At 39.4% G+C, this 26,722-nt stretch overlaps 1 long non-coding RNA gene across 4 annotated transcripts in view; it reads left to right on the plus strand.

Moving 5' to 3' along the window:
* Positions 1-26,722, plus strand: part of LOC127392824 (uncharacterized) — a 101,707-nt gene that overhangs the window by 25,440 nt on the left and 49,545 nt on the right. For 3 of the 4 annotated variants that reach the window (XR_007891342.1, XR_007891345.1, XR_007891344.1), the window contains 2 exons: positions 3,067-3,189; positions 5,604-5,677. This is a non-coding gene — a long non-coding RNA (uncharacterized LOC127392824). The remainder of the gene's footprint in view (positions 1-3,066; positions 3,190-5,603; positions 5,678-26,722) is intronic. The other variant, XR_007891343.1, reaches the window with a different exon arrangement.

Consider the following 26,722-nt stretch of genomic DNA (forward strand, 5'->3'; position numbering starts at 1 on the left):
AGAAAGCAAGATATATTCACAGTTAAAATGTTCAAAAGCAAATAACTGTTTCCTCATTGGCTTCTGCTGTCACTGTGAGGCTCCCTGCTCCCTTGTGTTTTCTGGTGCTTGGTGAGTCAGATAGTCTGGCCACTCCTGATACCCTGAGCATCAGGTTGTGAAGAAGGGAAGGAGCTGAATACCTCACCTGTAACAATTGAAGGAATTGCAAGCAAGATAGAAGTTTGTTTCAGCAATTAATAACCTGGTATGGTAGGTATATGAGACAACTGCAGATGGGGACATGTTTGTGCAGGAAGTACAGGGAGCTCTGGTACATTTGGTTCGCATTTTATATGTGATTGAATAATTACTGTTGAGCAGTTAATTAGAAAGATCATAATATAAGACTAGCCTGTGACATGAGAGAAGATTACAAAAAGAATGACTTATGAGTCCCTGTCTGGAAAAATGGCTTGATAAAAAAGGACAATCAAATGCTGAGGCAGTGTGATCTGGAGAACAGGAGAGCAGTTCAGCTGGGCTGCAGTTCAGCTGGGCTGCCAGCAAACAGTTCGTGGGAGCTTGAAACAAGTGGAGACCTGGCTGCATCAAGGAGGACATGAAATAGTTTAATTCACTGCCACCCAAACCTCTTGAATCCATTTCCAATGTAAATGAAAAACACGGTGATTGAAACCTGTGGGAGTCAATGGGGTTCAGGGTCCATGCCAGCAGCCAGCCTTGGCAGTTGATGGTTTTCTGTTCCCTGTCACAGCAGTGTCCCTGTGCTGGGAGAGAAGAGGGCAGTGTCCACCCCGGCCTGAGGGGCAGATCCTCACTATGTCAGCAGTTTGTTTTAGTGTGGTCTTGGTGGGCTATTGCAGAGGCAAAATGGAAAAGAATAGATTGATTTGTGTCTTTCTTAAGAAAGCTTTCAAAAATTGAAAAATTAGTCCTGTCTTGTCTAGCCCAGGAATAATAAATAAAAGCAGGTGTGAGGTATTGGAATTGAAAACAGCTGGATATGACTGACATGATCTGACTTCTCTAGAGCTTCAATCTTTAATCCCTGTGGCTCAGTGTGAATATTTCCCTCCTGATGCAATGCAGAAATAATAAATAGAACACAGCATATGGAAGGGTTCCTAGACTGAGCAGTGAGGAGGGAACAAACCACAGTTAACTCTCTTTATGCTCACTTTTCCTTCACTTTAATGTATACCTCAGCAACCTTTCTGAATGCCTTCTGCTAATCCTTATTGTCTGTTTCTTGGTGTTTGTAGCAGGGCATGTCATGCTAGGATGAAAAATGAGAAGTCTTTGGAACTTTGTGTGTCAGCTGGAATCTACCTTAATTCAGAGCTTTTTTGAAGATGTTTGGTGATCCCCTCCCCATTTTTGATGTAGCTTTTGCATGTAAACACTTCTTCCCCAGTAAGCACTAAATCATCGCTGTGTGGCGAAGGAAGGCCTCTCTCTACCATTAAAATTATCTGATAAAGTAGAGTGTTATCCAGCCTTATTCTGTGTCTTGAAACTGGTCAAATCCTGATACTTGGAGCCTGCCAGAAGGTGGATTTGTCCACTGGAAAAACTCTGCCATCTCTTTTAGAGAGTTCCATACAAGGAATGGGTAGGAAGAGCAGCTCAGTTGATAGAGATAGCATGTTAATTGAGATGACACCAAATGATTCATTACACTTGTCTGAGACAGCAGGGTTCAAAAATAGGCACCAGGCAATTCTATCCTACCCAATAATGGTCTTTTATTTAACCGGGATCTGAATGGCTTTGTATGTTGGAATGAATCCTTTGGTGTGGATGTGAAGTACTATGTAAAAGAAACTAAGCAATGCCTACGTAAGTAAATGATAGGTGGGTTCTTTCTTTCATGTTTATTCTGTTCCAACAGTAATGATAAGATTCATCAGGGTCACACTTGGAAGCTGTCTTGCAAAGTAGATAATTTAGAAAAACATTTTGGCAACCTGCTGTTTTGTCATATATTTCAAGCAGGTTGTGCCAAAAGAAAATTGTAGAAACTGCTGTTATAGAGTAGAAAATCATGGGATTTATAATAGGGAGCCAGTGGCAAGAATTCATTATACATTCACACCTGCAGATAAAGAGCATCTAAAATTGGAAGTTTTATTCCACTCATCTTTGATCCTGATATTATTAGGTGATATTAGCATCATCCTACACTAGGTTCTGGAATTGAGCAGAAATTAATTCATCCATTGCTTTTTTAATGTGTTGTTCTTTTTGTACAGCAACTGTAACTTGTATTTAGAGCAATAGTCCTGGATATCGAGTCTCTTGGTTTCTGTTGTTGAACATTGTATGGCCCTGATCTCCCATACATAATTTACCTTTAGTGAACTAATAAAATTAAAATGTTCTATCCTGAAGAGAAACTTTTTGATACTTCTGAAATATTTGGAATAATTTCATCAGGTTCTAGACACAACCTGAATATCTTTACATAGAAGTTGCTAACTGAGGCTCTTTGTATTTGTAAATGCCTGGCTCTGTGTCAAAATACCACCTAAACAGGAACATAATGGGAATTCTCTTTCATCTCAACCTAACTTTGGGAGCCCAAATTCTCAGTTTCAGCTGAACAATCATGATTCTAGTATCCCAGTTCAGATCTTCCTGCCCCTGTTTTCCAAATATGTTACTTTGGACTTACACAAAGAGAAAACAGAGTGTTTAAAAATAGGATTTTGTAAATCCACAGATTAAATTGTTAGTCTTCAAAATTCTGTTCTCCAACAACGAATCCTCCTGGAATTTATTGAGCAGGGTGTTGTTCACAGTGTACCAGATGCATTTATCATTTTATCTACTTGTGGAAAATCTGGTAGACTGAGATTTATTGTTTCCATATAGATTAAATGACTGGCAAGATTCACTCATTTCTACAGTATATTCTTTGAAAAATATTTGCTGGATTCTTTTTCTGCAAATACTTGCATTAAATAGTTGTTAGGAGAGGTATATGCCTAGCCAGGTTAACTCATTGAAAATCTTACAGAAAGACTGTACAGCAACTTTTCTTTGCTGCTTTACTCTGTGCAGAGGGACATAAAGCAGAAGGACCCTGTTCCCTGAGCTTCAGTTTTCTGGCAGAGTCACCAAGCAGTGGAGCACTCCCTTGGAAAGCTTTTATAAGCACCGGTGAGCTGGAGTGCCTTCATCCAGGTGAATATACCTGTTTTCTGTCCCACCTCAAGTGCTCATTTGTGCAACTTTGAATGATTAACTACAAAGACTTAAACCAGATGGCAGATTCTACAACCCCTCCCATGATATATTTGATCCATGGCTGCTGAAGTTCTAACAAAGAAAAGGGAAAATGATACTTGGTTTCTAATTAAAGAAGTAATTTTCCTTTGCAAATAGACTTTTTATCTCAGCTGCAGTGTTAAGGATCAATGGGTTGTCACATGTATGTCTTTTTAATAAATGCCAGCTGAGATGACATTAAAGTGATAGACTGATCACTGTAATCAATGCAATTCAAAATTGCTTTATGTCTTAAATGAACTTGGTTCCTTTCTGTGATTCTCCTCCAGTTAACATTGCCTGAGCAATGAAGTACAAGGTTACATCTTAGTTTAAAGGAAGAAGTGATGATGATACGGAATTGAAATTCTTTACATAGGTGCAGGTTGTGCAGTTTAACTCCTGTTCTTATGCAATTCAAAGGACCTGGCTATACAATTCTTCCTGCAAAAAAGCTAATGAGAGGGAAAAAAAAGTAAAAGAAAAGAAAATAATGCAAAGCTTCCTCTGTCTTCCTCTCCTGCCCTAACCCTTCCCATACCAAGAGTGAGTGGCCAAGTCTTACTAAGATTTTTATTTGCTTAGTTGTTTTAGGCCATGAATATTGACACTCCACAACACACAAGTTACTCAACTCAAAGGCAATTAGCATGGTATTTGAGCATGAACATGTGATTAGTCTTAAAAGAATGTGTGTGTGTGTGTGTTGTGCAGTGCCTGTACTCTTAATGCCAACCATAGGCTTATCTCTATTTTTTAGGAAGATACTGATATGTTTTGGGCTCCCATGAGCACATCTTCGCTAGCTTCTGACAAGGTGATGCATCTGTTAAAACAGCCCTACTGATGAAGCAGCTGGTGATGGTAGAGGAAGGCAAACATACCACCAGAGAACAGTCTAATTTGCAGCTAAAGGAATCTTTCCATACCGTTATTCTTACAATCTAATCGGTGTCTTTAAAATCTATTTATGCAGAATACTTCAGAACTCTTTTCTTGTTCTGGATTTATTTTTTCAAAACCCTAGAGGTTCTGTAAAAACGCTCAGGATTCTTGTAAACCCTTTTATTTCTCTTAAAGTTGGCAGACTGACAGGCTTTAGTTATGCTTAGTGCTAAATTATTTATCTTCCTTTTCCCTCCTAGCCCTGACTTCTGAATCTTTAACTTGACTCTTGGGATGTATCATCTTCTTTCTCCCTTTAAAGTGAAGTCATTTTTATCTTTTGTCTTCAGTGTTTTACCATTGAAAAAGTACATGTAAAGTTTGAATGTATATTTAAGATGCAGTCCTTGATTTTTTGTCATTGCAATTCCTAGTATTACAAGGTAACTAGGCCATGTAAACTATTTTGTTACTTGTATATGATTCTTATTCATGACCAACATTCAATAGTGGATCTCAAATTGATTTATTTTTTGAAAAACACCATTCCTATTCCATCTCGTGTCATGTGTTATAGAGCAGTCTTGAGGCATTCTCCTCTAGGATAAAGGTCATTTAATTGCCAGGAGTTTTTCAACAATGATGTTGAAATGCTGGTAAAATAAAAAGTTAAGCACATAATCTCCTTTAAATCCAGCTTCCCGTGAAGTACAATGTAGTGTCACTATATCAGTCTGTTTTTCATGGGACATAAGCAGGCAATTAAATGCCTTCCTAATAATAATAATGTTACTGTGTGCTTTACATTATGTATGTCCTAATAACTTTCAAGTAGGGAAGAAGTGAATAAATGGTAGAAGAGAGGATCTTTTTCATTTTAATTGCTCATCAGGGGTGACAAGCATTTATTTTTACAAAATACAAGGATAACTATTTGAATTCTAGCTTTTTTCAGTGTGTTATGAACTTTGTTATCTACAAAGAGTTACATATGCTAAAGTATCACCATGTATACTATAAAATGTGATTAATGGGTACACAATTTTAATATAAGTGAATTTGTAGTATCCAGTGAACATATTTGTGACTGTGACTTGGATGCTAGTTGTTACTTCCTTATTTATAATTTTCTAACTATAATTCTTTTACCTCACAAATATGTTTAAGTCTTTTCAAACTGTTACATCAATCAGTAATGTTTGGCTTGTTTTGAGAAAGAAGGCAATGTGGTTTCAGAATACTGAAAGCTTTTGAAAATCCAGCCTGAAGGATCTGAATCTTGTTATGTTGTTATGAAAGTAGCCAAATATTTCACATTAAAGTGACCAGTGCAAGACACGTTACAGGAGGAAGTGTCTTTGACTGTCTTTAGGAGCTAATAACAAGCTCTCTTCAACATGTAAGTAAGCATCAGTATTTGGAGTAACAATATATTTAATCTCTAGATTTTGCATGATATCCAAAGAATAAAAGGTACAAAAGGATCAGCACCTCATCAAGAATTCTAAGACATCACAAGGTAAATATCTTTTTTCCTCTTGTCTGTGTTATAGTCATCAAATGAAGAGCTGTAGAGGCTGGTTCATGGAATAATTTTAGTACTGAATGTATTGATCATGAAGATGTGTCCATTCCTAAACTGCTTCTAGGATTTGTAAAGGAAGCCAGACAAATGTTCCTAGAACTTTTTCTTTCAAAACATTGATCTTTGGTGTCTTGTTTAAGTGTCTAATTTGTCTGACAACAAAGAATCTGACAATTCTGGGTGCTACTTTTAATTAGGATTCTGTTGTTTCTGGTACTCTAAAACAAGACTCTGGGAACCTTTAGTCTCTGTTCTTACAACACCAAAAAGCAGAGTCTCTTGAAAGGGAGCTTCCATTGAAGTTTACTTGGAAAATAAATACCTGCCAATAGCATGAGAAAATGTGAATAAGTGTTTGCTCTTGAGGCTGCAGAGGATTAGGAGCAGGGCAGTGTGCTAGCCACTGAGTCCAGGTCATCAGTTCACATCAAATAATGTCACTGGATGATGCTGGTGAGGTTGTACCTACTTGTTTAAGTCACGGAATTGGCAGTTACTGTCAAAGGGGAAATATCACCTGACTGGAGGGGAAAAGACTAAAAAAGCTCCACATTTTGTTTCCTAAAAATGGATGATGTATATACACTTATTTATTGTGCTGTAGCGAGTGTTACCATTTTAACAACTCGAATATTTGTGGTTTCTTTACAAAGATGAGTGAAAAAAAACAAAGACCATTGTTACTGGAGGAGTCATGCATCCTTGATAGTTTTGTGAGTGTGAGCTTGAAGCATCCCATGCATACAGCACGAGAGTCATAGAATGGAAGATCAGACTTATTTACTGTTGTCAAAATGCATGTTCTGTGCACACATTGCTTTGCAAAATGCACAGTAACCTTTTTTGGAGCATACTTACAAGGGGCACGGTAAATCTGTCAATTGCTTGCTGTCTATAAACTCTGATCCTAACTTCTGTCTAGCTTAAAGCCAAGAATCTGCATACTTGTAAATTTAAAATACACAGAGAAGGTTCAAAATGGATCATAATCATCTATATAGTTCTAGTTTTGTCTTCCTTCATTCCAAGTCCTTGACAAGGTAGATTTTCCGTATCTTGTTTTATTAGACTGTTCAAATTGCCATACATGATACTTGCTATAATAGTTCTGTTTCATTTTTACTCACATTAGTATTAAACAGTAACTTTCTATTCTATTTTTGAAGTTGGTGACCTCTGAAGGATTTGGAAATCTGAAACTTTCATTGGTGGAAAAATACCTGATAGCATATTCTGGAAAGCCTATGGCTCATTAACTTATGTCTATAAATGGCTGCAAAATTCATAAACCTTTACATAATGATTTTCTTTAACTGTGGTACTATTAATTTTTATGGTAATTTTAGTGTTATTTATGATCGTCAAAAGAGTCTGTTGGAAAAAGATAATGGCACAGGGCTTCCAATTTGTAGATCCTCTATGCCTGGTAGTAAGTGTTGCAGGCTCTATTAAAGATTAAGGAGGTTACAAGCTTTGACTTTATAAGGTGAAAGTAATTCTTTGAAGGGAAAGTTATATCATTAAAAGTGATTGGAATTGATTACTCAAAGAGCTATAGTAATTCATTCGTGATTTCCATTCAGTTTTACCTCTTTAAGGCTTTAAAACATTTCTCTGTAATCAGAGAGATCCTAATTTATTTTTGTCTGTCTGCTTACCAGTTATAGGAGCTTTTACATTCAAAAAAACCCCACTACAAACACACAAGCAAACAGAAAAAACAACCCTGTAATTACAGCTCAGATTAAAAAGTTTAAATTAGTGTGTTATCTTTGAAAGCTGCTGGAGTAAAACCAGTCTGCCCTTCTTCTTCTCTCTCTGGAATATACAGAATACATGGTAGCTCCTGATCTACACTGTGCAGATGGGGAACAGATATTTAAAAAGGCAATTGGTTGGGTAATGTAATGCTCCAGAAATGGAGTAGCTAGCAGGTATTTTCTGTAAGGTGCAGAGTGAATACCCTGCATTTTGATCCTTTTTACATGCACAGGGTGAAGCAATGAAACATGTTATACAGGCAGGAGACATTGAGTTTTAGGAGATGTTAGATTGATTTACTTGTGTCGCGGGCCGGTACCAAGAGCTACCGGCTGTCAGGATATTTTCGCGACTTCCCCCCCCCCCCCAATGTGGAGAGGTTTATAAATGAGCCCTGAGTGTGGGATCGTTTCTTAGAGGGTAGATTAAAGTACCCCCCCTACCACGCTCAGAAATTGTTACTGAGACCAATGTTTAGTTTGTAAATTAATCAGTTTATTAAGAGATAACACATACTAAGGGATCAAGGTTCAGGAGAGGTGCAAACCAATGGAGTGAAAGGGTAGGAGTTGAGCCCTGTAAGAAGGTAAAAGTATGTGTGTGTGTGCGTGTGTGCCTGTATATTTACCTTCCTTCCTTAATTTGATCGTCCGAAGTGCTGGCAGGCTCAATTGGAGATCTGCAAGGGGGCCGGCGTCCCAGTAACCGGGGTGACCCCTTCCTGCTACTGGCGGGCAAGACTCCGGTCCCGTGGCAAGTGGCAGACGCAGGCTGGGCTGGCTTCTTTGGTCCGATTCGGTCCGGTCCAGGCAGGCAGAGTTCCAGGGAGCGGGCACGACCCCCGCGGGGCGAGCACAGGCGGCGCCCCCCTTTCTCCGTTCCTTCGAGCACGGGAGTGGCGTCCAAGCAGGTCCAGGTGCTGCAGCGGGGTCTGTCCAAAGCAGGCAGAGAGGGCGAGCAGAGTCCTAAAACCCCCCCGCAGATTTTCCTCTTTCTTCTTTTTTATAGACCAAAGACCATTGTTCCAAAAGATACCACTGTCTGAATTAGCCATGTATATTTACGTTTTTAATCTATTGTTTTTTCTTCTGCCAGTCATCATAACCTTTATGTTGTTCCTTTGCTATGCACCTATCTTGCAGGGCAAGAGGCCTGCTCATTCTGTCCTTGAGTGAAGGCGTCACTCCTGTTTTGCTGGCTTGAAAGGCATCTTTTGTTTAGTCTTATGTGGGGTAAAGAAGATAGGGCGTTCCCCACATCTTGCTATCCACAAGTTCCTGTAAGGAATGTCTTTTCTGCTCAGAATTCTGAGCTAGCACCAAAAGCTGCAGTCTGAGGTCTCATTAAAGATTTGCACATGAAGAGGCTTCAGGGTCAGAGAGAGATTGATCTGTAAGTTAGGATATTATTTTCTAGCATCAATGCAAGGGATGTAGTATCTTAAAAATATTTCAGAGATGTTGTGCTAATTCTTGCTTTTCCATCTCGCTCTGTTGGGGAAAGCAGTATTCCTTTAAAATTATTTCCACTGTGTAAATAACTACTTTGATTTTCAGGCTGTCCAGCTTGGGCTCTCTCCATTGCACAAACCACCACATGTTTCTGTCAGTTGAGTGTAGAGCAGTGGTTGTCTCCTAATCTGATTGTCAGTCTGTTGAAGGCTGTAATTTCTGTCTAGAAGGTTTTGTACTTGAATATCTGGTATGGGTGGACACAACAGATTTGAGGGCTGTTTTCCTAGGAGTTCTCAGCTGAGCTTTATTCGCTACTTTTCTTATTGCAAATCTTACAGTGGCTTGGTGGCCTGTTTGTGTTAGTCCTGCAGTCATGGCAGCTTCTCCTGGGAGTTGCACACATATTGGTACCCATCCAATTTTACATACATGAGTAGTCCCATTGCAGCTATTAACACTGCTCATCTGCATAAAGAGGAATTTCTTCTGGGACTTGGCCTATTGTTTATTTTATTACCTGAGAGCTTTTGAGAGAAAGTATCCTACAGGTACACCAGCTATTATGAAAATGCTATAGTATCATAAATCCCTGGTTAAATTACCATTGGGGTGTCTTTGCTACTTTAAGTGTATATTGTCTTAGGAGTTTATTGTATATGTTAATGAATTATAGGCCTAATTGGTAGCACAAGTTGTCATGCTGTCTACTTAATGATCACAGTTGTCTTCTAGTTGTGATTTAGCAGATATAACAGAATTTGGCACTGGAATTGTATAATTTTTTAATACTTTATTTAAATATACTTATGATTGTAATTTTTTCATGTCACTTCTCCCTGTTTGTGTACTGAAACTCTTTGTTTGGGGGAGGTTTTGCTTTATTCTTTCCCCATTTTAAAAGTTTAATTCCCCACTTTCCCTTATCTTTTTCAGGCCAGTATGTGCCTTTAGTCCATGAAGTGACCATGCCCCCATTCTTGGGCCAGACTCACACCTACCTTCAAACTCTTGGATTCTTCCAGAGAAAACCAAAATCAAGAACAAAGTTTCATTCAAAGTCATCAGCAAGTACAGAGGATCGAACCCCACAGCCAGGGCTCTTATCCAGTAGATAGTTCAGCTGACTAGTAGGGATGAGGCTGTAGCACAAAACTTTCAGATTACAAGCCTCTGTTATTTATTAGGCTTCCTAGTACAGATAACCTTGTTAATTAGTATTTGAAAATTATATGTAAGATTGGAATACTTGGCTTGCCAAATGGAAACCATCATCCTTTCTTTTCTGATCCTTTTCTGCCTCTATGAAGAAGAGGCAAATGTTTAATAGAAAAGCGATAAATAATGTTTCAGAAGGATCAATGATGAGGAATATGTGCTTGGAAACTGGGAAACAACGTGTTCTGGAAGGATGGTTTGACAACAGTGTGTGCCTTTCTAGAAGGCAATGCTTTTGTCTCAGTGGTAGCTCATGGGGGCTGTGGTTGCCATGGTAAGGTACATGTTTTGTTATGAATGCTATAAATAGTCCTGTCTTTGGCCAAAAGCCTAAGTGGGGATCCTGCTCTGGTTGTGTTTATTGTGAGTTTTGATCATGGTCACAAAGATTTATGTGGTGATTTACATGGCAAATTAAATGGGCATTAAGACAACCATCTTTGTGTCTTTCTGCAATGGAAGTGTCTGCCTCATGTGTAGTCATTCTCTGGACTTCTGAAATTTTAATTTTAAGTGTCTGTGAATAAGATTTTGATCTTGTCTTTCCAATATTCTATCTCTGTCTGTATCCCTGACCTGAAGGGAACAGACTGCTGGGTGGTCCTACACAGACCAGAACTGAAATTTAGAATACGTGACCTTTGTACCTAGATCTGCTGCAGATGAGCTTCTGTAGAGTAATTATCTCTGAGAAGCAAAAGCAGTAGAAAAAGGGTAAAATATCACCTGCATCGAGATGGAAAAGCTTAAGTCTACAATGTTTCTGAACTTTTGAGATCTTTGGGTGAAGAAAGCAGAATGTTGCTATGGCACTTCTTGTCATTGTGCATTTGGACTGTCCTCCAGTCATTTTTCAACTATGTGGACTTAGCTTGAGAAGGCTGAAAGCACAGGAAACAATTGCATACATCTGGTGACAGAAGCTGTCTTAATTGTTTATGGATTTGTGATTGCAGGAGTGCTCAGCAGTGGTCCATGGCACGTGCTCTCAGGTGGTGCTGGAGTGACAGCCATGGACTGTGTTTCTTGAGTATTTCAAGAGCAGAAGTTGAGAAAACGTCCTGTTTCCACCTTGGAAAGTTCACTTTGCTTTTGCTGCTGAGATTGCTGGCCAGACTGCTTCCCAGTGCCAGTGTGGTATAATTGGCAGCTGAGCTCAGTTTTCCAAATCATTGTAAACAATGCACTGAATATCCAGCAGAAGGCAGTCCATTTCATTGGATGCTCTTTGGTTAGCTAACAGCAATACCTGTTCTACAGTACTTCTAGTTCTTCAGCTGGTGGGATCCAGCTTCTGTCTCTTCTGATGCAGGGCTTTTGATAGCAGTCCCTGTCTAGCACAGGTGGAAGGATTGCACAGGAATCACAGTTTTAGAAACTTCATTAATCTCAAACCAAAATCCTTCTGCCACAGTTATTGCTCTGGCCTATGTCCCCCTTTTTCTTTCATACAGAAAGTGTGTCACACAGAACAGGCTATAGCTGAAGGCTTTCTGCTTTAGAGTGAGATTTATGTACCTCTTTTAATATTAAGCTAAGTTAGGGAATGAAGAGAATTGGGGCATGTTACAGCTGTGATACAAGTATTCCAAGAAGTGCAATGAAAGCTTCATCCATAACACTTCAAATATTGCCATTCTTAATATGTTCCCAAGGAGTGGTGAATGCAGATAGAAGTATCTTGGGTGCAGAGCAGTAGAAATGCCATGTCTGGTTTTCATTCTCTGCAGACAGGATGAGCAGTTGCTAAAGCAGTTGTTCTAAAAAATGAGTTAACAGTCAACCTATCTGAAATATATTTTTCAAAAGTTTGGAGTGTTTCCATTAGTATTTAAGTACCAAGAAATATATCATAAAAGCCAGTTGGCCTCACAAACTTTGAATCTAATACCATTTAATTGTATCGAGTTGCAGTTGTTCTAATGTTTTCTGTGTAAGGGGTCAGGGTTCCAGCAAACATGTTTCTGGAGTTGTTGGCAGCTAAAGGAGAGAGGCTGCTTTATTGCTCTTTCATAACTGTTCTGATTTCCATAGCCAAGAAAGCTCCATCAGAGTTTTTATTATTTTTAATTTAAAAAATGCTTTAGAAAATGTATTATTCCAGGACACCTGCAGGAGCAGAAAAGTTCTGAAATTTTGGAAACTAATCTTGCTTTGGAAAGAGACATTTTCTTTCCTATGCTAAAGAAAGCACAACATTTGAAAACGTGTATTTGTGGCTTTGTAGCAGTGATAAACTTCACTTAACAAGCCATCTTCTGCTTTGTATCATCTGGTCACATCTTCACTGTGCTTTTAAACCACGTCCAATCTTCACGTTCATTGCATCTTCATTCCCATTTAAGGCTTTTAAGAGGTATTATTAACCCAAGTTTGATACATGTCCTCAATTCCCAATATACATGTGATGTTTTGCCCTTAAGTTTTTGATCTATTCTGCTGCAGATGTCAAATCCTCTGGTCCCATATCAAGATGGAATTATGTAATAACAGAAATCAGAGATGGGGGAAAAATCTATGAGGTCACCTTGTCCATCTCTTCTGCCAGCTCAGAAGAACTCCCTGCAGGATGTTCTCCAGTGGGTTGTACAGCTTAGTTCTGGACAGTTCTTTTGAAAGGACTGCGAAGTCTTTCCTATGATTCTCAGTAAATACCTTTTACTTGTCTGGTTTTAGTCTTCTATGACGGGGTCAGATTGTATCCATGACACTTCTGTAATGCAACTATTAGTCGTAGCAATAAGAGCAACTGGCATTTTTGTTTAATAAATTACTTTTGTTTTAGGACCAACTTTGCATCTTCTGGTTTTGATAGCTGGCTAAGGAAGTGAAAGGCAGCTCAGAACTTCTGCAGCACTGTACTTGACAGCTCTCCGTACAAACTCGTAGAGTTGCTAATTGTAGAGCTCAGTTCCAGAGCAGCAGTTGCTTATTAGTATCAAGAAGACTCAAATGTAGCAGATTTCTGTAAGACATGGAGGAGCTGGGTTTTGTGACTTGGAGAAAACAGGCCTATGAGTTCTCTTGTTTCAATCTGCAGCCATATGTTAATTTTCACATGTTCTGTGAGTAGGGCAGAAATGTCTTCTTCAGAGGGCGTGCTAATTTCCTTCCTAGGGATCTTTGTGCATCACTGCTGTCAATGTAGAGCTCATCTGTCAGAATTTTTCAGACAGGAAAAAAAAAAGCAGGGCTTATGCTTTTGAGAGGCAGTGGGGACACACTGAAACACTTTTTTCTTAAACATAAGTAGAATTTCCTGTATTTTTACTGTCTCATTGAACAGTGGAGCAGTTTGCCCAGAGAGGATGCTTATGAAGTCTCTGTCCTTGGAGATACTGAAAATAAGACTGGACAAGGCCCTTAGCAACCTCCTCTATTTGATCCTGCTTTGAGCGGGGAGGTTGGACCAGGATTCCAGAGGTCCTTTCCAACCAGAATGTTCCTATGATTTTGTGATTATTGGAAAGGCCCCAAACTGGGAAAAAGAATAGGGGTTTTCCTTCTGGAAAGGGACAGACTTATCCAGATTCAGGACACCTAATTTTGGGTCCTCTGTATCTGTCTTCCTGCAAATTACTTTGGTAAAGTCCTAGATTAGAACTTGAGGTTACAGATAATAGAATGATACCCTCATTTCATTGTTTTTACTGTTCAGTGTCATCATGAAGCCTAGTCATTGCCATTCCTGATCTTGATTTCATAAGTTTTGTTTAGATTTCTAGTTGAAAGAAGCAGGCACTGCCCCCACAGGGCTGTGGTGAATCTCAGTTACTCTGGATCAGCCACTCATTTCTCAAGAAGGTCCTCAGGATTGCTGAGTAGCTGTGAATCTACAGGAGCCTGTTCCCTTCTCTGTGGTTCAGCCAGTCAGGAGAGACCACAAACAGCCTTGCCTTTCTGTCTGTGAAACCACATGTGCATAGTGAGAAAGTGAGGGAGGAAAAAAGTCTCTGCTAAATCCAAACACAGCAACTGCATGTTCTTAAAGCTTGTACCTCCATTATAGGATACTCTGGCATCTTGCTAGGCAATATGTAAAATATTTCATTAAAAATCCTCTATGTTCTTATTAAGCAGTTATTTTATAGTAATAAATTGTCAGATTTAGAAGGTTTTGAGAGGCTTTTATGTAGTAATAATGTCATACCATCTTCATGGTCTGTTGGAAAGAGGAGAATTTCACTGTTTAAAAAAAAAAGTGTGCTCCTACAGGGCATTGTGAAATGAGAAAGAAGTAGGTGAGAGCTTCTGGTTGGGCTTAAAGTCACTGCAATAGTCCCTGCAACAGCAAACAGGCTTTTCCCATACTGAACATTTTTCCAGTAGGGAGAAAGGAAGACAAGTCTCGGTCTTACGAACACATGTAGATTTTTATGGCCAGAGTGCTTTAATTTTTTTTTTCCTCCTTTCCCTAAATATGCAACTTAAATAGCGTTATTCTGATAGGTAGTGAAGTACAAATGTGATGAATGGAAGAGCTCTTGATGAGCACTGGTAGTTCAGCCCCAGAGAAATGAGCAGCTGGTTTACTTTGGCCATTTTCCAAAACCCACAAAGAGTTAAATCACATTAACTATACAAAGAACTGAGACATTTGTCTTCACTATGGCTGCAGTGTCTTCTCATGAGGAGCTCAATATTTTAACCCTGTTTATGCCCTTTGAGAGACCTCTGAATCTCAGTCAGGGACACTAATACTAATGAGGCTGTAAGGAAGAATCACTTGGGAATTCAGAACAAAAACAGGGGGTTCTGCTTCTTCTAGAAGAAAAATATATAAAGAACAAAAAACCTCTTCCTACTGTAACTTTAATTCTGATTTATTTTTATGTTTACCTAATTACGCAGATCAGAAAGAATACAAATAATTGACTGGGTTAAACTGGAAATGCTGTAATTACTGCCTGGGGGATGAAGGAGAACAGGCTGGGGTAAGTCTGAGCTGGGCTGCACCCCCACACAGAGGGTGCCAGGCTCTTGCTGTGAGTCCAGCCTAGGGTGGGGTCACCTCACATCCCTTCTCTCTCCCACTTTCCCTTTGTCTCGAAATTGCTTTCAGTTAACATCTGGAACTTTTTTTTTCTAATCAGCATCATTTCCTTAGCTAGAGCAAAGTGTTTTCATGATGGGGGCATTCCTACAGTTTGAGATCAGCCAGAGAAAAAAAAAATAATTAGGTTTTGGCTTCACGTCTCTCTTTTTTCTAATTTTGGAAGAAGTGTGTCTGAAGTTTGTGTAATGCCTAGTCTTACTCCACTGAAAAATTTCAAATTCCTTAAAGGGAATACAGCAAATTCAAGGTTTTACTGGAAACCTTTGCTTATCTTTGGGATTGTAAAGTTGTTACACCCTACAGGCTTAGGGGCACAGTAGCAAAGTTTAGTGTCTGTAGCAATTCAGATCTGAAAACATGAAGCAAGTTGTAAAGTCCACTCATGAGTCACAACTCCTCTAGGAAACAAGGGGTGCGTGGGGATCGTTTACCTCTGAAGGGGAAGGCAAATGCTTTTTCACTTCAAACACAAATGTTTAAAATGGAGTGAAGAGTCAGTGGGCTTTGGAATTTCCACGGGAATGTAGGAAACAGAATATGTTTGTTACATTTGGAATTGAATACTGAGCTGGAAACCCAAACTTTTCATGCCGTTGCTTCTTTAATAATAACATCAAGTGGTAATGGATTTTTTTGTTCTTTGTTGCACCCAAAAGGAAGCCTTTGCTAAGATCCTATGAGTGTGACAGAGCACAGCACAAAGGAGCAGCCTCTCTTGAGTAGACTGAGCAGCCGTGTCTTACTTAGTCTAAACACACTTTTGGTGCCTTCCCTGCTAGAGAGAAGCCAGTGTTCCCTTAGTCGTGGTTACTCAGTTATTTTCAGAGTGCAACATACTGTCCTAATTATTCTGAAATGTGCTGCTCACAGTTTTGGCAGTCTACAAAAAGCAAGGTGTGTGCAATCTGCTCAGAAACAGAGTTCAGTACCAGTAGGGAGCTGCCCCACGTAGTCTTCCACTCCAAACAAAATAATACTCAGCCCTGAAGTTGTGCTGCTTACCATCAGTGTTGATGCATTAAGCTATTTGAGTCCATCTAGAGGAATACAATGTAGCTTTTATAAATCTGACAGCAGCACAGGAGATGCACCATGGCTTGTCCCAGGGCACAGAGGGAGTCAGCAGCAGAGCTGGTGCCTGAGTTCAGAGATTGTTTTGGCTGTTAGAAACTTCAGCATATATTTGCCAAATCATACAAGGAGGTTGGGAACATCAGTCAGGCATTCCATTTTGGTGACTTTTATGTAAGCCATCTCATGTCTTTGTGCTGCCTGTGAATAACACTAACCATAGTACCAATGGGAGCACTAGTACACTTGTTTCTGAGGGGCCCTATTCTGTTTGACAGTCTTGATACTTTGACACTCTCTCTAAATCTTACAAATAACTTAATAAATACCTGCACACTTCCAAAAGGAATTCAAATTCCTCTTGCTTCAATGATCTATTTCCTAAGAGTGAAATGATCTAAACATTTCTTTCCAAGTGCTTTTTAGACTGTTCCTCCTTGGCTTTCCTTCATTGTGAAAAGCTGTTTTTGGTTTCTTGGCCTGATTTTTCACTCACATAGTTAATCTTTCTCTGGCTTCTGATAAGATGCCAAATGTTTAAAATCTGCTTTGGTATTCCCTTGTAAAAGAGGCTGGATTTACCAGAGTTCATCACTGTAAGCTATTTCTCCATTTTCAGTGTTCATTTTGCTGTAAGATCTTTCTAGCAAACGAACAAACAAAACCCCCATTTTACTGGTAACTCAGTGTCAGGAATAAGAACTGTCATTGCACCTCTAATGAATTCCATCCTTTCCTCTAGCACAAACATTGCTCTCCTCTTTTGTAATTGTTTCATCCAGACTCAGTAGGACTCCTGTCTCTGAGCTGTTGCAGTTATTGGCTGTTTTGGTAGCTCATCAGATGTTGTTAGACAGGCTCCAAGCTTTATGTAGATCATTCTCATATGTGTGATCAGTGTGTAGATCATACTCATACATTGCAGGCAGCCACAGTTTGCCCACTATACATTAATTAGTACCTTGCCTTTTGCTGTAGTAAATGTGGCTCTGAAAGTCAAATTTATGGATCTGTACCTTAAGAACCCATTTATCATCATCTGGTCTGATTTTCTGCAAAGCACAGGCCAAAGATTTATACCTAGGTACAGAATCAATTAAGAAGATATTTGATGAATAGAAATCTGGGCAAGAGGGGCAGATCCTTTAATCAGATTTCATTAAAAAGCTGGTAATTTGTCACTTGCCTTTTTGCAGTAGTAGGTGGAAGATACTGAGGTTGGGATGATAGATTTTAGGGTCTTCTTCATGAATGGTAAAACGTTCTTAAAGCATATTCATCAGTCTGCTAGGTGAATGTAGGTACTGTGAGAGTATTGGTGCCCAAGATACTTTCTGCATGTTTTTTTTATAATCTAAAAGATTTGACTACCAAGTCCAGAACTAATCATTCTTATCCTATACTTCCTGTATCCTATATTCCTCTGATAATCCTATTTCATTTTATAGTCCTTGGTGGGGAGTTTGCTGGACCTCCTGTGTCCTGCCTCCTGTGGTGGTGACCATGGCCAGCAACCCATAGCACACATGCATGTGTAATCTGCCTGGACAGCAACTTGGCAGTGCAATGGTATGGTCCTTCTGTGCACCTACCAAATCTTCTATGGCTGGCATCATGGAGTTACAGTCCTGCTTGTGAAACACCTTTTTCACAGTCATGGGCTTCACTAGTTCCTACTGAGCAGCTCTTTATTCTGTAGGCAAATTCCTTAGAATAATTACACCATTTGGGGAATATTCAGTGTTTTGTGAAACCTCTGAGGTACTTTTTTAAGTGGCAAGCATTTTTAGTGTATTATTTTTAACTTCATTTTCACTTATTTAATTTTTGAAATAGTATTTTTTTAGAATCCCAAATCTAAGAACAGTGGAAGCCTGTGCTGTGCTATCAGGAAGATGTCTAGTTGGAATGCCACTGCTGGTTGTATCCCAGGAAAGTTCTGTATTGTGTGAAGCAAGCATATAGCAGGGAGCCTCCCAGGATGGCTTTAGTCACTGCAAATTGCACTGAGAAATCTGCTACTTTACATTTCTTTCCAACTGCTCTTTTCAGAGGCTTTCTAAATCTACAGCCCGTTAGTTTACCTTTATTCTCTGAAGCAGTATTTTATGTTTGAATATGTTGCACGTTTTTACATCTTTGCTGTCATTTTTGTACTGAAACATATTTGAGTTTTGCCATCACAACAGATCGGTGCTGCTGTGCTAATGCAGGTGTAAATTGAAATTGTACACACAGGGATGGAGAACAGGCTGGGAAAGGCAGGTCTGTGAGCAAGGCTGGCTCAGTTACGTGCTGGGGAGACGTGAGCTAGAAACAGGGTTTCCTTAGGACCTAGTCCTGCTTGTAACAGGACTGTGCCACAAATACCCTTGTGAATAAAGGCTACTTAAATAAGTTTGCATTTGTGAATTTGGGCTTCATGACAGCACAGGATGGCCTGCATGGATAAGGCAAAAACCCAAGAAATCCCCCTCCCCTGGTGAAGGAGCTTGTCTGCAGGAGCTCTGCCCTGCTGGCTGCTTGCAGGGCTTTGCCCAGTTACTCTGTGTGGCAGTGAGCTGCCTGCCTCTGCCAAAGCAATTATGATTCATGAGTATAATTAGTTTTGTTTTCTCTCTTCTTGGAATTATTGTCTCTAAGATGATTTAAGGAAATGCACAGTTGAGCAGTCAAGTGGATAATTCATTTTTATTTGGAGAGTACCAAAGCTGGAATAAACCAAATAAAATTAACTGTCTTCCATGGCTCCACAGGCATTGCTGGCTTCTCCAACAGCAAAGGTCTGATGTGCAAGTTACTATAGGGTAGACTAGAGGTGAATCTGTGGGCAGTGAGGATGAGTATTAAAGAAATAAGCTCATGTCTGGTTTGCTTTCAGTAATTCAGGTTATTGATCCTAAGAACTGAGAAGAAAATGCCTATACCAGAACTGATGTAATTGTTTTTGTTACACTGTTTGTGTAACAGCCTGGGGCCCTGAGTGAGATTAGGACCCATTCTCTTAGGCACTGGAAACCTGCATGGTAAGAAAAAGTTTTCCTGCATTTCTCCATGAACTTAATACAAGGAACCAGCTAAATGCTATACATGGTGACAAGAGGTTTTGATGATGTGCTATTCCCTTAGAATAATGAGTCAATATTTGCAGAAAAAATAGGAGTAATGCACCTTTCTAGGCACCCAGTAGGTATCCTGGCTCCTTCAGGACATCTTGGAAGGCTTCTTTTTCTTTTGGGATGAAAGCATTGTACACCCTCCTTGAGCTGTCAGAGATGAAGATTTTTTACTTACATGCAGATATGTAAACCCTGCACGGTATGTCTGACTCCTGCCATTATTTATTTGCACATATCGCAATCCCAGCTTCCTTATGCATTTTCTAAGCACTTACAAAATTTGTATCTGCTCTGTCCTCAGCATTGTCCTTGTGCTGGACATGTTCAGAGATAGGGAGAAAGGGGGAAGCTGACTTAGTGCCTCTCTGATACCTTTAACTTTTTGTTCTCAGGAGGACAGACAGTCTCTGTCATGTTTAAAACATCCCCACACAAAGCTATGATTACATCCTCTGCTTTTCATTAGCATCATACTCACCAACCATTGTTTCTAAGGTTTTGAAATGGCCTGGATAGATGTTTATTACTAAGCCCTGCAAATATTGTTCAGCTCAATTCTATTCTTTATTGCAAAAGAAAAGCAACAGTTTCATTTGGGTGTTCAGATTTCATGCGCATTCAAAAGCCTATTTTTTAATGTTTGTGTTTGAAGAACGTTTTTTGTCTTTCATGGCATGTTTCCTTTCCTCTCCTCTTTATTTAGAATATTAGCTTTATTGGAAAGTCAAAGTTTTTAAAGTGTCTTTTTGAACTGTCTGGGATCAGGCATCAGCAAGCAGTTATGGTTCTGGTTTAAAATGTCTTTTGCTTCTCAGCTGAGGGAATAAAAGAAAAATTAGCGGTATTCTCAGAATTCATGCTGCCAAAGCCAGCTGCTAGTGGGTTTTGAACTTCTGTTTTGGTTCTGAATGTACAGCTATCCAGTGTCTTAAGATTCTTTTTACCTATTAATTTGTCAAGCAGCATTTTGAAAAGTCATACAGCAAAAAGCAGGTTGTCTGTAGGTCGAAAAAGGCTGTTGTTGATTCGTTTACATAAATGTCAGATTCAATCCATGACCATTTGCATTACCAATAATCTAAATTGTTAAGGGGAAAAAATGGAACCCGTGCAACCGTTTCCTCCTTGATTTGTGATTTTAAGAACAGTTTTATCAAATAGCCATTCCTGAAAATAAAAAACATCTGGTTGGCAGAAGTGCCCTGTCAGCAGACAGCAGCAATTACAGAAGCCAAACAACATCTTAATTAGTTACAAGGGAGCCCAACTGTCAAAGAGGGGCGCCCTTCTAAGCTAAACACATCTGCAGCTACATGCATTCTTTTATGTAATGCAGCCCATGCCTCCCCTATTAAAAAAATTTAAATCTCAGACCAAAACAAGTTTCATTAGAAGGGAAATTAAAGCTAAACTTTGACTAGCAAGAGTGGAACCAACAGGAAATAATAATCTGTATTAACATCTTGGCTTTTAGTTTATCCTGCCATAACACACAGTGAGGCTCAGCAATTAGAACGAGTTCTGGAGAGGCGTATGGACGTGATGACAAACCAGAGGGTATTTACTTCATGCAAAAAATCTTAATCGCTTTTAAACCACTTAATATTAGCTTAGTAAGTCCCTGTCTTCACTTATCTGTGCATTTAGTTGTATAAAACCCTGAAATGGCTTCACTGAATGTGCTAGTGGGACAGACCAACCAACGGCTGGAATCAGGATCATCCAGAGGTTCCAGAATTGTCTTCAGTCTCTGTAATGCAAAACTTAATCAGAAGTGATGTGTAGAAACCAGACCTGCTTTTCTAATTCTGCTGATTCCAGCATATATGGAATGTAATATAGTGACAGTGAGAGAGTGTGTAGTCATGAGTTTGTTATGATAATATTGGATGCTGGAGGCGGCTGAGTTCTCTAATAGCAGAAAGCATCACTCCCTGCAATACATACGTGGGTCTGCTGGTGTTCCCAGTGTCACTGGGTGGGGCCAGAGGAGAACCAAGAGCAGCTGTGGTGGTGACACAGGGCAAGCAGAAGTTGAGTTATTGTTAACATACGCACAGCTGTAATCAACCCCCAGTTTGATCACTTACATGAACACAGCATATTGCTGAATAAACCCCCTCTGGATACATTTGTATTCCAAAACATGTCATAAGGAGAGATTAACAGTTTTGGAAAGGGATCTTTTCCTTGGGATGAAGATTTCATTTCCTTGCCTGGTACTCTTGGAAGTCTTTCAAAAAGCTGAAAGCAAAATAGAAAAGTTGTAAGATGGTGTGTTAGAACCTGACTATTCTCTTGTTTAACTAGCACAGCAGTCAAGCCCAAAGGAGCAAACTGCAAGCAAGGCATAAGTTTGTGGTCCTGGGAAGGCCAATTCTCTGTGAATTAGGCTGGAAATTTGTAGGAGTTACTGCACTTGGGGAAGTTTGTAGTTTTCCAAAAATAAAAAAAAAATGCTGAGGTCTTCCAAGATTTTTTTTTTTCCCCTCTGCTATAAGTAAATGATATAAAACTATTTTATCAAAATAGAGATTTGTTTCTGTTACACAGGATTGGAAGAATTTTGCTTTCACATCTGCGTTCTGCCCTCTTCTTGCAGTTCCTAAAGAAATGTTTTGATCTTTCTGGTTTCACCTCTCAGTAACATCCCAGTGCCCAAATCCTGCCCCACCGTTCATACCTTGCAAGTCATGAAGACAAATCTGCATCTGGTAGCAGTAGCCTGAATAATTTCAGGAGAAGAATAAATGAGAACAACTTACATCAGTGAGACTGCAGGCTTTTTTACTCTGACTGAAAATCGTGTTTAATCAGTTTGTCAGAAGGATGAGTGAGACCTCAGTGTGGCCTCTTTATTGAACTCTATTGCTCTCTAGTTGTTCCTCACAAATCAGGTAACCACCTTCTCATCTACCTCATTCTCACTAAAGCTTAAGAGCGGCAAAGATAAATTACTGTTGTGGACTAGTTCTATAGAATGAACTGTAGCCAAACGAATAAATTAATTACTGTATTACAGTCAAGCTGGTTTTCAAGGGCTCTTGTAATGCTCCTATCAAGCACAGCCATGAACAATGCAGGGGAGATGTTTTTTTGTGAGTGTGCTCACTGCAGCGTTTCAGATGTGTGACATGGGATCCAAAAGAGAGTGGTGTGCTTAGTTGCCATTAGGACTGAGGTGCTGCATTAACCCTGCTCCACAGCACAGTGGGGTTCAGCAGATTTTAGTGAAGCCTTTTGAATGAAAAGCTGAAGGATGCACAGGGATGGTTTGGGCACCAGCATTATTTGTGTACAGGGCTCATCCCATTCGCCAGTAGTGATGCAGCTGCACTTTTGCTAGCAGCAGCAGACTTGAGCTAACTACCTAGTAATTAATAGATATATGAATTTTAAGACCAGAAAAGACTGTTGTCATCATCTAAGATGATCTGTTGTGTAATTGCTCTCTATTCATTCCTGCCTCAGATCCAGCAGTGGTGCTCGAAGTGGAGTATGGCACTGCATTAAGAGCTCAACTTCTGCTTCTCCTTGTTTCCAGATATATAAGCCTAGACTTGAAATACTTTGTTTCTGTATAAACCTTACAGAGCAACTGCTACGTTTTTGTTAACGGTGATAACTAGTGCTCATTATTCTCCTTGTTTCCTTTTGTTTCTGTTATAAATATACATTCTAACTCTAATTTACAGTTGTTGCTGTCAGTTTCTCTTATTTAATCTATGCCTTTTACAGAATTAGCTGTATGATTACTTTTGCATCCCTACTGTTTTATAAATGTGGGTTTTTTTCTGGTTTTAACTAACTTTACATTCTTTACTCTTAGTGAGATTGCATTTTTCTCCCAATAAGTAAATGATTTTATATAGTTTGCAAATATTATTCATATTTTTCTTCTAAGTTAGTTCCTCTAAGCTTTTTTTTCTTGGTTGTTTTTGTCATATTGAAAGAGTCCATTTTAAAGTAGAAGTATGTGTATTATTGATTCAGTCTTTATTTTCTCAAAACAAATACAATCAAATAATATTCCACCACCACTAATTTTTTATTATTAGATAAATTTCTTTTCAATTCTCAAAAATTCCACCATATAGTAGTTCTTGAGGGAGTAAATTATTGGTATCATTTGTAAACAGAAAAAATCTTGTGTTTCTGTTTCTGGCAGCATGAAGCCTCCAGACAGTACAAAGATTGAAATCACTCCCTGTAACACATTTTTCCTGCAGGTTTCAAACATGTTTAAGAAGTGGGCATTTATTTCTCTGGTGTGAGGAACTGTGAGTTCTCTAGTGTGGGGAAATATGATCTATGGGGTAACAACTCCAACACATGGTGATGAGAAGGCAATGCCAGCGTGATGGGAAGCAGTGATGGGATCCTGGGTAACAGCTCCTCCCTTGGGGCAGAAATGGGATTGAGCTCTGGAGCGTCAGAGCTGAGTTTCTGTGTTTGAACTGGGGCTTAGCTGGTGGAGACAGGTGAGTGTCATGAATAAAGGAGGAAGGAGCACCCTGAAGGCAGAATGTAAGCAGAAAATAGGAGAAAAGGAGACTAGCAAGAGGGACTGTAGGAGTGAGGATGAGGTGAAGAAACAGCAGTAGGGGAGGGCAGCATGAGGCTAATCTCTAGGCTAGTCAGGTATGCATGATGTGCTGAAATGTGAGCACTGAACTGTCCCTGTGCTTGGAAATAGCTCAGTGTACTTAAAAGAAAAAAAAGTCACAGGCTGGCCAATCCTTGATAAATCTGTGTGTATTGCTTTTGTACCTTTCTAAAGACCAGTCTGTATATTCTGTTGAACTAAAAAAGAAAGCCTTTTTATTGACCATAGTTCTCTGTGAACAGCAGCTCTTCCCCTACACAGAATAATTTATGCTCCAGGCTGCAATCAAGTGTAAACATTCCATGTGCTTATCAATAAGTGACTTTAGGTATTGGGAGAAATCTAGCCACATTGCCACAAAGCTCCACAGGGGTTAATTTTCCTTGCTTGTACAAGATTGGGTGAGTTTGTGGCAGGCTGGTGTATAGTATAACTGAGTGCTGTTAGAAGCTTCTGCCTTTTGCACCAGAGGTGAATAAATATCAGTAATGGAAGGAATGATACCTCAAGTTTATAAAGCATAGGGTCTTCTTTTGGGATCAAAAAGGCAGTGCAAATCAATGGTCTCTTTCTTGGTCTTTTTTTCTTTCTTTCTTTTTATATTCTACCTATTTCCATGTATACTCATCCCCCCCCCTCTACCTATCTGATTTATTAGTGAGCTATTTCTGTCTGTCTATGTATCTTTCTGCAGGGTTCCAAACATTCAGAATCTCCTTTGCAACACTGACCTCTCTGAAGGGGCTGTTGGTGTCTCCCTAGGATTCCTTGAATCTGAACCTTGTGAGACAAGGAAGAGACAGCAAGCAGAAGCTTTCATGTGTCTCACAGCTGCCTTCCTATCAGAGTCAAGGTCTGATTTCATTCCTGAAAGGTCCTATTGTTTTCAGTAAGGACTGTGAAATAGTTACTTGCTGAGTGACAGTGAATGGAAGGGCAGCTGGGCAAGCAGGGATGGTTCTCCCTGAACAACTCACAGCTGTGCAATGGGATGGCAGATGTAAGGATTTGACACCCCCTTTCCCCCCCAGGATGGAGTATGGGAAGCTGCTATCAGCCTAGAGGAGACTTGATGTGGTAAATACCTTTCCAGATCTCAATAACCTCCACTTTCTCAGATAGTCAGGTGTGCTTTTCTGCAAATTATTCCCAAAAGGAATAATGTCAGATTTTTTGATCCAGGTAATTGACTAAAAAGATAAATTTTGTATAATTTGGACAGAGTAATGTGAACACTTGTGGCTGAGAATGTATGTCCAAATCAGGGAGGTTTGATAAACAAAGGGCTGATAGCACATGTAGCTTCTACTTGTTTTTCTTGACACTAAGAACCACACTTAGCATCTTCAGCCTGGTTTTATGTAAGTAATTTCACCCACCTATACGATTTCTAGCAATTATTAGCTTGTCCATAGTTGTTCAAGTGAGTGTTGTTTTTTTTCTTTCCAATGGGAATCTATTCTACTGACTTCAAATATGTTAATCCCATACCGAGATTTTATATTGCTTTGTTTCATGTCATTGCTCCTGAATTTATCCTGTTATATTTTTATGGAGCAATACCACTCCTTTTTTTTTTTTCCTAAGACATTACACACTTATTAAGTATATATATTACTGTTTTTTTTTCACATCTCTCACATTATATATTGGTTGAGCCAAAATTTAACGTTTGAGGATTTCTGAGATGTGGACTAATTATTGAGAGAGTAAGTAAATTAATCCACAAAGTAAAATATTGCTCAAAACTCCTGCAACAAATAAGGTATAAATTTTAAGAGACTAATTCAAAGTTCCAGGGTCTCACAATCAATATATACAGGCAGGCAAGACAAGAGTAGAAGAAAGACCAAAATTTATTTCACATCTGTTTTGGAAATGAACAAAGTGGTAGACAGCTGAGAGCTTCCTTAAGTCACACTTCATATTTTTCTGGATTTGGAGTTTGTGGGAAAACAAGAGTTAGAAACTGAGCAGCTGCTAATGTTGACGAAGGGTCTTTTGTCATGATCATCAGGTTATACCCTATGGAGGGGGCTTGTGTTTGAAAAAGTTGAATTGCACGTTACAGAGCAGGCTTTCTCTTGTCCCTAGGCAAGTGGACATATCTCATGTAGTGTGTGGCTTGAGAATGTAACCACCTAGAGCTTCACAATTCAGGGACCACGCAGCTTGTTCTAGCCATAAAGAGGGTACAGTTCCAGACTAACCATAAGCTCCACACTTGAGGGAACCTTACTGGTTCTAACTGAAGTGTGAGAGCCAACCATTGTGTATTCGGAGGTAGAGGCTGATCTCAGAACTTAAGAGGGAACTGCCCTCTGCTGTGGACAGAGCTTGCTTTCTCTCTCATTTATAATTCAGGTGTTCATACATGCACTGTAGCCAGTAAAGTGTGTAATAGCAATAGTCTTCTTCTGTAGCTTTTTTGAGTCATCAAATCATAGAATTCCAGGTTGGAAGGGACCTGAAAGATCATCTGGTCCAACCTTTCCAGGTACTACTCTAATTTATATGAGGTGTCTCAGCACCCTGTCAAGCTGAGACTTAAAACTGTCTAATGTGGGGGAATCCACCACTTCCTCTGGGAGACTATTCCAGTGTTTGACTGTTCTAAAGATGAAAAATTCACCTCTTGTGTCCAATTGGAATCTCCCCCGGAGCAATTTGTGCCCATGACCCATTGTCTTTTCCATG

Source organism: Apus apus, chromosome 20, assembly GCF_020740795.1.
Source record: "Apus apus isolate bApuApu2 chromosome 20, bApuApu2.pri.cur, whole genome shotgun sequence".
Taxonomy (NCBI): domain Eukaryota; kingdom Metazoa; phylum Chordata; class Aves; order Apodiformes; family Apodidae; genus Apus; species Apus apus.